Genomic DNA, 15,276 nt, shown 5'->3' on the forward strand with positions numbered 1-15,276 from the left:
TTGATACAGAAGTGTCTGTTTGTAGAAAAGGGCAGACGGTGGAATGGGACCCACCCTGGGAATTTCCCCCAATATTTCATCGTCCGATGAGAGGGTGGAACATGGCCTGCCTGCAAGCTGGCTGCTTGCTGGTGCCCGTCCTATGTGGCCACAGCTGAGGATGGTGACGTTTGCCCGGCAGGGAGTGGGCCTTTGTGGCGGCTACAGACATTGGGGCGCAGGTCCTCATGACGCTGAAGTGGTTCTTGCTTGTCTGAAAAATAGGATGAGGGAAGACAGTGGAATAGGACACACCCTGGGGATTTTCTCAAATTCTTCCAGCAGGGAGACGACCATTGCGACTGCCAAAAAGAAGGTGGAAGGGGACCCACACTGGGGATTTCCTCAAATTTTTAATCATTTGATGAGAGGGTGGCGCACGGCCTGCCTGCGGGCTGGCCGCTTGATTGTGCTCGGCCGGGGTGCTGCAGCCGAGCACAGCCATTGTTGCACGGCAGGGAGCAGGCCCTTGTGGGTGCAACAAACACGGTGGTATGAGACTGACACTCAAGAAGCAAATTCCTGCTTCTTGGCAAAAATGGGCGGTTCTGGGTGACTGCCAAGGTTGACCAGATCCCCAGAGGAGAGGGACCCGAGCCCCCATGTCTGTAGCTGTCTGAAAGGCTACACCCGCTGCCCCCACATATTATTAAATAGGTGTGCGGGTTGTGGTGTGGGGCTGGCCAACGGTGGCCGGCCCCCCTGGGCAGTGTGACCAGAGCCCCCTATTTTTCTTGCTGCCCCCAAAGAACCACCTCCACCCAGCTTATTATTAGATGGGGCGGGGGGTGTGGTGTGGGGCTGGCCAACGGTGGCTGGCTTCCCTGGGCAGTGGGACTCGGGCACCCCCTTTTTCTTGCTACCCCCATAGAACCACTACCCGCAAAACTTATTATTAGATAGGGGCGGGGTGTGGTGTGGGGCCGGCCAACGGTGGTCGGCCCCCCCGGGCAGTGGGACTCAGGCACCCCCTTTTTGTTGCTGCCCCCCAAAAAACACTGCCCACCCCGCTTATTATTAGATAGGGGCAGGGGGTGTGGTGTGGGGCTGGCCAATGGTGGCCAGTCCCCCTGGGCAGTGGGATTTGGGGCCCCATGTCTGTAGCTGTCCAAATGCTACACCTCCTGCCTTCACATATTATTAAATAGATGTGGGAGTTGTGGTGTGGGGCCGGCCAACGGTGGCCAGCCCCCCTGGGCAGTGGGACCCGAGACCCCCATTTTTCTTGTTGCCCCCAAAGAACCATCCCCCACCCAGCTTATTATTAGATGGGGCGGGGGTGTGGTGTGGGGCCGGCTAACGGTGGCCGGCCCCCCTGGGCAGTGGGACCCGAGCCACCCCTTTCCTGGCTGCCCCAAAAAACCGCCCCCAGGCACCGCTTTTTATTAGATAGGGGCAGGGTGTGTGGTGTGGGGCCAGCCAACAGTGGCTGGTCCCCCAAGGGAGTGGGACATGAGCTCCCATGTCTTAGGAAGCTGAAATATCACTGCCCCGCCCTGCTTATTTTTAGAGAGGAGCGGGGGGTGGGGGTTTCCAGTGTCTGCAAATGTCCACCATTTTGCAGATTTCTGGCCACAGAAACAAAGATACACAAGTAGAAGAGGGACTTTCACAGTGATAAGAACCCAATTGAACCAGAAATAAGACTTTCAAACCAGGAACAGGTTTCTTCAAATATTAAAAAATAGTGTATTATAAAAAGTTATGAAAATTCACCATAAATCATAGGAGACAGGAAATGTTCTGCAATTTTTTGAGCTAAGAGTGTTGAATGTGTTCTCCCACTGTACCAAATTTGTGGTGGATAGCTCAAGAAATGAGGGTAGGAGAGCCCTGTAAAAGTCCCCCCCCCCGGTGCCGGGTTATTTTGACGATTGCGCATGCGTGTCCGCCATTTTAGAAACATTTAGAATCATTACGCATTTTTGGAAATATCCAAAATTTTTGGGTGAAAAATTCGGAAATTCTTTCTATATCAAAGCGCCAGCGCCCCCTACTTTAGAAATGAGAATTGAAACATGCCTAATAGAAAGTACTGTTGTCTACATAAACCTATCCTGTGCAAATTCTGCACAGAAAAGCACCAAAATGTAAATAGTCATCATAAACAGTTCAGGTTTCTAAGATTTTCTCTCAGTAGGAAGGGAATTGCTAAAATAATCATTGCTTCCTTTGAGAATTAAATTGCATCCATAGCTCAGAGACTGAATAACTGAAAATAAGAAAGTAGGCACAAATCAGCTCTTTATATATTTATCTCAGCACATTTTCAATGACTCGTGACTGTTATTCCTGCTGCTAATTTCATCGTCCTCACTACTTCACTTGCCTCCCACCCTCCATGCTCTCCTTTCAACATGCTTTCGAGCACAGGAAAACCAAGGGATGTGCACAATCACTATTAGCCAAAAAATATTTCTAGGTCAGCTGGAGGTTTTGAAAGAGAGATTCTTTTCATTAGATTTCACACTGTATTTTGGAGATCAAAAGCAAGAGGGCCAGATGAGGTGAGGAGTCAAAACCCCAGCATGCTTAACAGAGCCGAGTTTTCTTTTGAGGCTTTTCTCTTGGTACTCCTGTTATTCTGGGGATGTATACCTTGGACCTACCACTGCTGTTCTTGAAGAAAGGCATACAAAGCGTATTGAGGCCACAAAGCTTAAATGTAAAAGGAGAGAGAGGGAAAATGTACAACAGAACTTTTGAATCAATATCTGATGGAAAAGCAAGTTCCAAATTGGCACCAGGCTTAGTGGTTGGAAAATAGGACATTAGGAGAGAACAATTTCCCCGGTGATGACTTGGATCTAAACAATAATATCTTTAAAATTCACCACTGTGCATTTATAAAATGTCATTTAGGGGCACAGGGGAAAGCTTGATTTGTACACTTCTGCTACTGATAACAGTCCTCTCTACCTCAAGATAATCCAGTTAAACCTTCTTAATCTGAAATGAAAAGAATCAAGAAAGAGAATACACTTTCTCCCCTTTAAAACAATGGGGGGGGGGAATTGTTCCAAAATGTATTGAATGGGGAATGGGGAAGTGAAGATTGGAAACCTTATAAACAAGAGGCATCCAAATTTGCAGCCCATTTTACCCAGAATTCTATGCATAGAAACAAGATGGTAAGAGGGGAGGGAAGAATTGCAGTAAACACGTGTAATGCAAAATTAAAACTAAAGAGTGTAATCAATAAACTCAAGTATATCATAAAAATTTCTAAATAAGCAGCAATAAAAACACAGCTTTTCCTCAGCAGCAACATTCTTACACCAGGCACTATGGGTGATGCATATTCATCAACCATGTAGTGCTGGTATGATGGGATGACAAATAAATTGCAACTATAAACCGTACAGAGAAAGTTAGTGCTTACTTTGTCCTAAACATATCTCCATGACCTTTTTCTTTGCAGCAGGTTTCACTCTATGGGGAGCATGAAATTTGAAATAACCCCTCTTTAGCAAGTGGCAATGCCACTTTAGCAAGGAGGAAAAAAAATGGACTTCCAGTGATTGAGGCCAGTTTCTGTCTTGTGGCCAAGTGCATGTGCTAGCTTCATCACGCAAAAGGAGACATAGACACAGGTTTAGGTTGAGGGAGCCTCCTTTCAACTGCACTGTTTGTTTCATCGACCCACCCTCCCATCCCCCATATGAATGAATGTTGGTCACTTTAGGGAGGCAGGTAGAAATTCCTCCTTTAATTGAGGAGGAGGGGGGTTCGCCTACTCCAAATTCTATTAAAGGAGAAATAGTGTTACCGAAGTGGTGTCATGCTAGTCAAATCTTTAATGACAGGCTTTTGGGAAGAGTACAATAATCAGCATTCACCTTGGCATCCCTCATTTGGGTGAAGGGATTGTCTCCTAAAACTCTTAGGTTATGAGGCTTGGGTGGTTGAGAAGGCGGCTGCCTTGGGGCTAACCTCTCTTTTGTAATGTTCTGAGGCTTGGGAAAGATTAGCCACCCAGTTATGATCGGTCAGAGGAGCAACCCATGGACATGGATTGCCCTCAGGATCAGATTTTCATCCAGGGGTAAGCTGAGGAGGTGATCTTGGTTTGATACCTGTCCCTCTTCCTTGACCCATTTCAGTTTGCTCCCCACCCTGATTTTCAAGACACTACAGAAATTGTTCATCTAGTTAATTCAGTTTAAATATTTACGTCAATAAAAGGCGCATTGTCCTATACGTTTGTGTGTGATCTATTTATTTCACAGTGGTGCACAAATAAAACTAATTATCTTGTAATGTAGCGATGCCAAAGAAACTGGAATTCACAGTAATTACCTATATAGTGCTATGTATATCAAAGATATCCATGTACAAGTGTGACAATGAGGAAAGTTGACAGTAAGGAAAGCAGATCATGTGACATGTGGTGCTGAAAGACTATGCTACATGTACCATGGACTATTTAACATGCGCACATACATGGTTTTTAGAGCAAGTCTGTCTTGAATCCTCACTAGAAGATAAAATAACTAAACTGAGGCTATTGTATTTCCATGATTCATTGGAAAAATTGTGACACTTGATAAAATGGAAAACAGCAATGGTACCAATGCAGGTCTCTGCACAAGAAGCATTTTATAGAAAAGAGACACAAGGCAAGAAGAAATGGTTAACTTACCAAGATCTCCTAGAAAATGTACAAGGAGAATATAGAATTAAAACAAGAGAACAAGTGATTGCATAGTGTTTTGGTTTTCAGCAGTTTTCTTATTTACAGTTAGTGGGGAGATTTAGGCAAGGCAAGCAATTAGTTGGTTTTGAACTGAGTAAATCGTAATCTGAGTCGCAACTATGTGCTAATGATGAGCATTTAATTGCTAAAATGTATAAGATGTTATTGAAATGAGAAATGACAGACAAGCAAGTTAAAGAATGCATGACAAAGTAGTCACAAATTGTTGGGCATAATATAATGTTGGACCAATGGGAGAAAATGAGGAACAAGGGGTTAAAATTTATGTTATGTTATAATTTGAAAGATATTTTTATAAAATGATATATCAATGTTATATGACTCTTGAAAAGCTTTCTAAGATGTCTGAAGAGGTTTGAAATGTAAACATCAATGGGGTCTTTCTACCATATGTGGTGGACACACAATCATTGCCAAGAAATACTGGATCCAAATACATACGGTGATCCAGAAAGTTGGGGGTGGGTGGGAATCCATTTACAACCTGAGACTTTTCCACTTGGTCTGATTGATATAAATGACTATGATAGACTCTTGCAATATATGATCTCAGTAGCCAGATTGCTTTACACACAGAAATAGAAGAATTCAGCAGCACTAACAACAGATGATTGGATGATAAAAATGATGAACCTAAGCTGAGATTGACAAATTAACTAAAAATGGGACACTGGAATTTTTTTAAAAAAGACTGGAATGTTTTTGTTTACTTTTTGCATGAGGAAGAAAAGGTCTTGCCAATTTTGAGTTTTGAAGAATAATTTGAGGGGAGAGGGTTGTTCGAGAAAGGAGTTAACGTTAGGAGGTCTAGAGGGTGAAACTTGTGTTGTTTTCTTTTAGCCAGGTGAAGATCAATCAGATGGCATCCACTTTTTTATTTTATTTTATTTTCTTGGCACTTTTTGTGTTTCTACTCTATATTTCTTTTCTTGGTTTACTTTTTTGACTTTTAATGTAACTTTAAAAACTTTTAAAATAAAATTAATTTTACAAAGATAAAATGGAAGGCAACAGGAGAAGAGGAAGACCAGATTATAGATGAATTGATGCAATGAGGGAAGCCACAACCCTGAACTTGCAAGACCTGTGCAAGACCAGTTGATACATGGGGCTCTGGGAGTCAAAATCAACTTCATGATAAATAACAAGGACAAGAACAAATATCTTTGAGAGAACATGAAACAAAGAAGATCTGTGTGACTGAAATGAATTCAGTACTCTGCTCTTCTCTCTCTCTCTCAGTCACATAGTCATTTCCGACTCTTCGTGACCTCATGGACCAGTCCACACCAGAGCTCCCTGTCGGCCATCGCCGCCCCCAGTTCCTTCAAGGTCAGGCCAGTCACTTCAAGGATACCATCCATCCATCTCGCCCTTGGTCAGCCTTTCTTCCTTTTTCCTTCTATTTTCCCCAGCATCATGATCTTTTCCAAGCTTTCCTGTCTCCTCATGATGTGGCCAAAATACTTCAACTTTGCCTCTAATGTACTTGCTCCAGTGAGCAGCCGGGCATTATTTCCTGGAAGATGGACTGGTTGGATCTTCTTGCAGTCCAAGGCACTCTCAGGATTTTCCTCCAGCACCAGAGTTCAAAAGCATCTATCTTCCTTTGCTCAGCCTTCCTTATGGTCCAGCTCTCGCAACCATATGTTACTACATTGCTTTGACTATGTGGACCTTTGTTGCCAGTGTGATGTCTCTGCTTTTCACTATTTTATCAAGGTTGGCCATTGCTCTCCTCCCAAGAAGTAAACGTCTTCTGATTTCCTGGCTGCAGTCTGCATCTGCAGTGATCTTCGTGCCTAGAAATATAAAGTCTGTCACTCCCTCCATGCTTTCTCCCTCTATTTGCCAGTTATTAATAAGTGTAGTTGCCATGATCTTGGTTTTCTTGAAAGCTTTTGCACTTTCTTCTTTCTCCTTGGTGATAAGGCTCCTCAGCTCTTCCTCACTTTTGGCCATCAGAGTGGTATCATCTGCATACCTAAGGTTGTTAAAGTTTCTTCCATAAATTTTAACCCCGGTCTTGGAATCGTCAAGCCCCGCACATCGCATGATGTGTTCTGCATACAAGTTGAATAGGTAGGGTGAAAGTATGCTGCCCTGCCGTACTCCTTTCCCAATCTTGAACCAGTCTGTTGTTCCGTGATCTGTTCTTACTGTGGCTGCTTGGTCTTTATACAGATTTCTCAGAAGACAGACATCCCCATACCAACAAGAACATGCCACAGTTTATTATGATCCACACAGTCGAAGGCTTTAGAACAGTCAATAAAGCAGAAGTAGATGTTTTTCTGAAACTCCCTGGCTTCCTCCATTTGGTCTCTGGTTCCTCTGCCTTTTCTGAACCCAGCTTGGACATCTGGCAACTCTCGTTCCATGTATTGCTGGAGTCTGCCTTGCAGGATCTTGAGCATTACCTTACTGGCATGGGAAATAAGTGCCACTGTATGGAAGTTTGAGCATTCTTTAGCGTTCCCCTTTTTTGGTATGGGGATATAAATTGCTTTTTTCCAATCTGATGGCCAATCTTGTGTTTTCCATATTTGCTGGCATATGGCATGCATCACCTTGACAGCATCGCCTTCCAAGATTTTAAACAACTCAGCTGGGATCCCATCGTCTCCTGCTGCCTTGTTATTAGCAATGCTTCTTACCCATTCAACCTCAGGATGTCTGGTTCTAATTCACTCACCACACCGTCAGAGCTACATTATTATCCTTGCTATACAGATCTTCTGTATATTCTCGCCACCTTTTCTTGATCTCTTCAGTTTCTGTTAGGTCCCTGCCATCTTTGCTTTTGATCATGCCCATTTTTGCCTGAAATTTGCCTCCGATGTTTCTGATTTTCTGGAAGAGGTCTCTTGTCCTTCCTATGCTGTTGTCTTTTTCCACTTCCATGCATTGCTTGTTTAAAAATCATTCTTTGTCTCTTCTGGCTAGGCTCTGGAATTGTGCGTTTTAGGCTTGTCCGATCGATGGAAAAAATGTTTCAATTCTCGTTTCTAAAGTAGGGGGTGCCGGAGCTTCGATATAGAAAGTAATTTTGAATTTTTCACCCAAAAATTTCGGATATTTCTGAAAATTCATAATGATTCTAAATGTTTCTAAAATGGCGGACGCGCATGCGCAATCGCCAAAAAAAAGGAAACCCGGGGTGGGGCTTTTACAGGGCTCTCCCGCCCTCATTTCTTGAGCTATCCCCATCAAATTTGGTACAGTGGGAGATCACATTCAACACTCTTTGCTCAACAAATTGCAGAACGTTTCCTGTCTCCTATGATTTTTGGTGAATTTTCATAGCTTTTTATAATACACTATTTTTCAATATTTGAAGAAACCTGTTCCTGGTTTGAAAGTCTTATTTCCTGTTCAATTGGGTTCTTATTACTGTGAAAGTCCCTCTTCTATTTGTGTAGACTTTGGATTAGAAACGCAGCACACGCCAAGCAATGCCTTGGCAGGAGTGCCACTGTCCTTTGGAAACAGAAAATTTCCTTGGACCCTTTAGGGCAGGGGTCCTCAAACTTTTAAAGCAGAGGGCCGGTCCACAATCCTTCAGACTCTTGAGGGGCCAAATTATCATTTGAAAAAAAAACGAAAAAATTCCTATGCACACTGTACATATCTTATTTGTAGTGCAAAACAACAACAATAACAATGAAAGACCAATACAGTATTTAAAAATGAAAATAATTTTAACCAACATAAACCTATCAGGATTTTAATAGGAAGTGTGGGCCTGCTTCTGGCCAATGAGATAATCAGGTTAATTAGGATTGTTGTTGTTGTTGTGTGCCTTCAAGTCAATTCAGACTTTGGGCGAGCCTAAGTCCAAAATTATTTATTTATTCATTTACTACATTTATTTACTACATTTATATCCCACCCTTCTCACCCCGAAGGGAACTCAGAGCAGCTGTATGTACATAGAATATATTATTAGCATAGCACAATATTAGCATTATATATTACTATATTGAACTATACCACTATACTGTAATATTATATGTAATATATAACATATAATTAATATTATTATATTGTATAAAATGATAATATTATTATCAATATCATATGTATATACAATATATTATATTAGTAAAACTGATATAAAAATATTATATTATAAATGAGGGCGGGGGCCAGGTAAATGACCTTGGAGGGCCGCATCCGGCCCCCGGGCCTTAGTTTGGGGACCCCTACTTTAGGGAATCAAAACAATGGCTGATCTTTTGATTGCAGAAATCAAACAGAGGCAGAGGTCTTTGGACTAGAAACGGAGCGGACGCCAGGCAATGCCCTGGCGGGGATACCAACATCCTTTGGAAACTGAAAATTTACTTGGACCCTTCAGGGAATCAAAACAATGGCTGATCTTGTGATTGCAGAAATCAAACAGAGGCAGAGGTGTTTGGACTAGAAACGGAGCGGACGCCAGGCAATGCCCTGGCGGGGATGCCAACGTCCTTTGGAAACTGAAAATTTCTTTGGACCATTTAGGGAATCAAAACAATGGCTGGTCTTGTGATTGCAGAAATAAAACTCAGGCAGAGGGCTTGGGAATAGAAATGGAGCGTGAGGAAAGCGATGCCTTGGCAGGAGTGCCCACATCCTTTGAAAACTATAAATTGCCTAATGCCTCTTTTCAAGCAAGGACTCTTTGCCAGATCCCACAAGCTCCAAGCCAATTGTCACGACCCAGGCTACAGAGCACCAATAACCATACGCAGAGGCCAGATTCTATCTAATATCTTTATTAAGGAAATATATAAAGTTAATAAAAACAAATGTAAAAGTTAGTCCAGAAGCAGACCTTTCAGGAAAGGTCAAAATTAGTCCAAAGAAACAATGTCCAATATGAAATATTAAGGTCCAAAGTTGTAATCCAATAACCGAAACACTCACTTTGCCAGGCAAAGTGAGGGGAGATGACAAGGTCCTTTAGTCCATGAACTTGAGCAAGGCTAGGAATTAACTTGATACTTGGAAACAAGGCTTGAATCGTGGCACAAGGTAACAAGGAACAAGAACAAGATCCGTGGAATTACTTGGTAAAATCCGTGAAACAAGGCAAGGTTTAGTCCTGAAAGGCGAGGCAAGGTCCGTAGGTAAACAAGGCTGGGAAACAGGAGCGAAGGCTTGAAAACAAGAACAAGGCTTGAACAGGAACGAGGCTTGGATCGGAGCGCGCTGTCCAGACACAACTCGCTCCGGAGGCTGACGAATTGACTCCGCAAAGTTACTCCGCGGGTAAAACACCTATATAGAGTCTAACTTTCCCGCCGAGAGCAGTTCTCTGGGAACCAGAAACGAAAGCTAATCTCTGAGACCAGATGTTTGACTCCTTAAAGATTCTCATGGAAAGCAGGCTTAATTGGCTAAATTCTTAGCAATTATTCTAGCACTCCTGCGCGAGGCCGCTTCCAAACCTCTCTGTTGTTTACAAAACTCATGGCGAGAAAACACAGGAGATGTAGCCTCAGTGTTTGTTTGACATACTTCTGGAACATAACCCTCTTGCAGGTGCAAGGTTCCCAGATCTGGCTGGGAAGAATCTGTCTGGGAAGAATCCAGTTCTGACTGGGAAGGTAAAAAACCCAAGTTTTCTTCTTCATCAGGCATCACAATGTCATGAGCAGGACTACAAGGCCCATGGGTCATCACACCAATGCATTATTTATTACCCAAAAAATATACACAATATCGAACCAGCAACAAAAGCCAACCCTTACCCAAACCGCTCTGTCTCAGTCTCTACAGCCAGAACTTCACCCTCTCTCCCTCAATGCAGGCAGCTGGTTTGCTAGCGCAGCGCACCACCCTCTCTGCTCGGTAACCCAGCCCCAGAATGGCTTGCCAGGGCTACGGAGGGGTTTTTTAAGGAGATCTTCCACGTGGACGCAGAGGACGCTAGCCCCCACCTTTCCATCCATCGTGGAAGCCTCTGATTGGCCTGGGAGCTGCAGCCATTTTAGGCTGCGCTAGGCTCCCATTCAAGTTAGGTTGCAGAAACAAAAAAAAATTTAAAAATTTAACAAAACATTAAGATACAATTAGAGAATGGACCAACGATGGTTCAAATTACATTCCCAGTTGCACCCAGGGACAACGTCTCAAAACTCGATTCAAAAAGCGAGAACAATCCGAAACAATTCCGAAATAAGAATCATAACGAATTTTTGGACAACCCTAGTGCGTTTAGTTGGGTATATCTCCCCCTATTGCTGTTTCTTTTCACCTTCCTTCTTTCTTGGGCTACTTCCAGTGTCTCAGCAGACAACCATCTTGCCTTCTTGGTTTTCTTTTTCTTTGGGATGTACTTTGTTGCTGCCTCCTGAACAATGTTGTGGACTTCTGTCCATAGATCTTCTGGGACTCTATTTATTAAATCTAGTCCGTGAAATCTATTCTTCACCTCCACTGCATATTCACTAGGAATATTTGTGAGATCATATCTAATTCGTCTGTGTAGTTTCCCCATTCTCTTTAGTCTGATTCTAAATTTTGCAATAAGAAGATCGTGATCTGAACTACAGTCCTATACTGTGTTGATCTTTAGAACATCGGATTTGTCATTCACCTCCAGCACCGTCAGCTGCTAGCCTTCCTTTTAGCTTTGAGCTAACTGCATCATCACATCTGGGGCTAGTTGGACTAGTCCTCTGCTCCTCCCCAGTAGCATTTTGACCATCTTCTGACCTGGGAGTCCTATCTTCCGATGGTATACCGACATTTCTCTGGTTGTACTGATCCATGTAGTTTTCATGGCAAGAATACTGGGGTAGGTTGCCAGGGATCGTATTTAGTCTGACCTCTCTGCCATGACCTTCCCGTCTTGGGTGGCCCTTCACGGTTAGAGTTAGGGTTATAATGATGCTCATAGCATCATCGAGGCGCCCAAGCCCCAGCACCTCATCAAGGTAACGATCCTTTGCATGGGGACTCTGCTCTTCAGATCATGTATTTTATTATTACTCATTTATAAACTTAAAAACTCTTACTTAAACAGTAGCAAACTTAAAATATCCATTAATGAAATGAAAGTGTACCATCAGGTCACTATTGGAGCCCTCCTTGCTGTGTAGGAAAACACAAATTAAAAAGCACAAAGATGCCTTGGAATGCAACTACTTCTGGTACTCAAGGGCACTATTGGTAAAGTGTGAAATGAAGGTCACCCAATTGCCTGCCCATGCCATGAGGTAATCTAGTGGGAGGGATTCCTACAAATGGTATTTGCTAAGTGGTCCATCAGTTCTAGAGTCAATCCTTGCATTACAGGGTTCAAACAGAATATATAGGCTTGTTTTGTAGTTCTTTTTTCTAATATAATAGTTTTGATGACTAAACTGACCTTACATATCACCAATGAAGTAAATCGCTGAAAACAGAAGAAGGCACATATTTGCAAGTGCTTTTTTATACATTTTATGGGCTGCAGTTAAACATCAAAAAAACCAAGATTATGGCAACCAGACCAACTGATAACTGGCAAATAGAGGGAGAAAACATGAAGACAGTGACAGACTTTATATTTCTAGGCATGAAGATCACTGCAGATGCCAGGAAATCAGAAAATGTCTACTTCTTGGGAGGAGAGCAATGGCCAAACTCGATAAAATAGTGAAAAGCAGAGACATCACACTGGCAACAAAGGCCCAAATAGTTAAAGCAATGGTATTCCCCATAGTAACCTATGGATGCGAGAGCTGGACCATAAGGAAGGCTGAGCGAAGGAAGATAGATGCTTTTGAACTTTGGTGCTGGAGGAAAATCCTGAGAGTGCATTGGACCACAAGAAGATCCAACCAGTCCATCCTCCAGGAAATAATGCCCGGCTGCTCACTGGAGGGAAGGATATTGGAGACAAAGATAGAGTATTTTGGCCACATCATGAGGAGACAGGAAAGCTTGGAAAAGATCACGATGCTGGGGAAAATGGAAGGAAAAAGGAAGAGAGGTTGACCAAGGGCAAGATGGATGGATGGTATCCTTAAAGTGACTGGCCTGACCTTGAAGGAACTGGGGGCAGCGACGGCCGACAGGGAGCTCTGGCGTGGACTGGTCCATGAGGTCACAAAGAGTCGGAAACGACTAAACAACTGAGCAGCAGCAGCAGTGCCGTTTTTTGCCCAGGTCATCCATGGAGCTGGCCAGCTTCCATCACATGATGCCAGCGTGGCTGTGTGGGTGAAGGAAGGTTTACCTGGCACATGCTGCTACCAGGGTAACATGGGAGGGCTCCCATGTTACCGTAGAATCTATGGGGGAAGCAGTGCACACCATGCATGCTCATGCTTCCCCCCATCTGATCACCCTCACTTGAATCCAGGCGATGTGGAGCGTGGGGTGCTGGATTCCCCACACCCCTCTATGAAACAGAGCGACATCAGCAGCCATCTGACGAGGTCATTAGTTGAGCCATGTGACACTAGCATAATGCCAAAAAACCAAAGTTAGACTAGAGTAAGGATAGTCCTAAGTAGATTCAGTGTAATTTCAACTGGAGTAGATCAGATCAAATAGCTTTTGGGTATCTTTGAGAGTTAGAACTGTGCTCTAAAATGAGGGCAGTAACTACAGCAGCTGCTGCTGCAAAAACCAATGCAAAGATATCTGGGATATTTTCAAAACAACATAAAAATTGTCTTTACTTCTAGAAGTCATTTAGAGGCAAATCCTAGAACAAGGATATTTATCATCCACAATATGTATATAAATCTAATTCTTTTCTACCAAGTAGGTGGTGAAACATTTGATTCATCTATGTGGGCTAAGTGAGTTGTTTTAAGTAAACTGAAAGCATGGGGTGGGGGTTGCAAAAACAATTGCTATTACTGGTAAGTGAGCAACAATATGGCGTGTTTCCCTAAGCATTATTCATAACAAGAGACTGTACATATGTGTGCTACTGGGCAGATATACCGCCCACCCGCTCCAAATGTGGTTGATGGTCATTGTTAACATAATTTACCTTTAAAGTTTATGGATAACTAATTTTCAGCTGGAAAACAGTTTAGCTCCCTTGCATTCCGAAGACAAGGAAAATGCTCTCCATTGGCTTCTCTCATTCAAACATCCAGGAATGGAACTCCCTATCAGTACTTGGGGGTAATGGAACCTGCTTTTTCAGCCAACAGGCTTGAAGATGGATTTGAAGAGTCCAGGATTATCTGTGTTTTACATCTTGTCAATGAACAAAATTGGGCCAAAGGATCAAAGGATCTTCCTACTCCAAGTTATAGGATGCATATAATAGATATTGGTGCTACATTGCTAAATCAGGGCATCATTAAAATCTTTCCAGTTTCCAAATGTGCACGACCAAAAATGGAGAATGAGATTTTATATTCTTAGCAGCTAATTAGTTGACTTAGAAAGCACAGTAATGAAATAGATACCCATTCTGTGGAACGAGGCAAAGTATAATGTGTTTTGCCATTTCTGATAGGTAATGTGCTGTGAATAAATGTCCTTTTTTGGGCTCGGTGCATCAATAACTATAGTACAGTTTTTAAAACTTCTCTCATCTTGCCCATTTTTGAAAACGTATTGGTCTGATTCAGATGTAACACTTGAAAAATTTTCTCCCTCCACTTCCCCCTTTTTGGGACTACTAAGACAAGCCAATATTTTCAGAAAATGGTCAAAATGTCTGACTCTCTTGGTTGAAAGATGCTGGTACCTTTTTTAGTTGTGTACTAATCTGGGATATATATGCCAGTTAAACCCAATCACAGAGAATACATCTGGATTATTACAGTGCAGTTAACATGGGGCTGACCGTGAAGATTATCCAGAAACTACAGTCAGTCCAGAGTAAAGCAAAACAACCATTATAGGAAACTTGCGTGGGAATGCGCGACTAGAGCCTCCTGCCACAAACCCAGTAAAGAGACACACGCTGTGTTGGGATAACAAATGGCCACAACCTGTTTATTGCTTACAGAAGAAACACAGGGTTGGCAGCCCTGCATGGGTCCTGGATCTGAGGATTGGACAGCCCGCTGCTGTCCGATACCAAATAACCACTCCAGGGGGTGCTGCTGCTACCAACTGGCACAATACTGGGATCCCGTCACCGTTGCACCCCTGGTGGTTTTAGAACCATCAAACCCCGCCCCCCTTGAGGAGGGAAACGCAAGCCAGATCCAGGGCTCAGGCCACCCACCAAGAAGTTGTGACAAAGGAACAAAACTCAACAAAACCATAAACTTTAACAACATTTTAAAGGGGTGGGTGGGCTGGGGCACAGGAAAAGGCGCACTGCTTGGCGCGGCCTTCTTGCAGCCATTCTAGGCTGCCTGGGCTTCCCGTAGGTGGCCAGCTCAGGCAATTAGGGGACGAGCAGGGCCCGCCTCCCATTGACCAGCTGCCCATCCGACAGGAACTCCTCCTGCCACTAAGGGGGCTTCTGGGGAGAAGACGCCCCCTCCGCCATCATGGCAGCTGGGAGAGCACCCAACCACCACAACCTCTCTGCCCAGTAAGTCAGGCAAAGCCTAAAATATAGT

Source organism: Anolis carolinensis, chromosome 6 (assembly GCF_035594765.1).
Source record: "Anolis carolinensis isolate JA03-04 chromosome 6, rAnoCar3.1.pri, whole genome shotgun sequence".
Taxonomy (NCBI): Eukaryota; Metazoa; Chordata; class Lepidosauria; order Squamata; family Dactyloidae; genus Anolis; species Anolis carolinensis.